Source organism: Gossypium hirsutum, chromosome A02, assembly GCF_007990345.1.
Source record: "Gossypium hirsutum isolate 1008001.06 chromosome A02, Gossypium_hirsutum_v2.1, whole genome shotgun sequence".
Classification (NCBI taxonomy): domain Eukaryota; kingdom Viridiplantae; phylum Streptophyta; class Magnoliopsida; order Malvales; family Malvaceae; genus Gossypium; species Gossypium hirsutum.
Genome location: NC_053425.1, coordinates 37,051,035 through 37,052,260, shown reverse-complemented (window position 1 = coordinate 37,052,260; position 1,226 = coordinate 37,051,035).

Sequence of the window (1,226 nt, the reverse complement as noted above, 5' to 3'; positions counted from 1 at the left end):
TTTAGTATTCCAAGTGGTTCAACAGGAAATTCAATGGGTATGTCAAAAAAGAGAAAGAGCATGTAAGTATTGCGAATTAGTACAGGTATGTACATGAAGTTTATAAGCATTGAATTTATGATATTGTGAATTCATGGTTTCCATAAGAATGTTTTTGTGAAAGCCTTGTGATTATTGGTCTATACTTGTGATGTATGAAATACATGGTAAATTCGGTTGGCGATTGTGTAATTGGTTTTCAGGCCAAATTGAGTTATGATATAGCATGTTTTATTCACACGAATTGTGATCTGTCAGGTATGAGAAAAAGGAGCGTTTGGTATAGTTGCCTATTAAAATGTTTATGGAATTATGAGAAGATATGAACTTGGAATAATTGAAAGATGTTAAAATATATGCTTGAAATGTGAATATTCATAATTAATGGGCATGTTATTATGAGATTTGAAATCATTGGTTGATTTTGGTAATCGATTATAATGAAGAGATTACGGTTGTTAGGCTAAAGTCAAGTCATGTTAAATTATGCTTGCAAATCAATATACAAACAATGTGACTGAATAAGTTATAACTATGAGGTTTATTGGAAATTATATTATATTATTTTTTGTTTATATTGTTGGACTTGGTAAATGATTGGTAAGAGTTGCTTATTATGTTCATACGGACTTACTAAGCTATATAGCTTACCCCCTTCCTTTCCCATGTTTTATAGTGTCGTTAAGCCGAAGATCCTATCACACTATCAAGTTATCATTTGGGTATTAATGAATTCAAGTATTTTGAGTTTATGGCATGTATAGGGACTTGGTCATTTTGTTATATACGTCATATGATTTTAGCCAATGTAATGGCTTGTAATCGTCAAAGGCTCATTTTAGGAATGATGTGCTTGATTATTAAAAAGTTTTAAATTTGGATGGAAGTTTACGTCTCAGTTTTGTATGATTGCTCGTATATAAGTCCGGTCATGTCTCCTACCATATTCCGGCGTTGGATACGGGTAAGGGGTGTTACAACTATCCTAGGTTATATATGTCATGTATAGCTAGACTCTCACATACGCTATGTTAGTCTGAGAATCGACTAAACTATAGCCCTGATACTAATAAATGTAACACCCCTCACCCGTATTCAACGCCGAAATAGGGTTACAGAGCATTTCCAGACTTATAAAACAATTAAACATTTATTTCACATACATTTTCAAATTTCAAGTAATCATC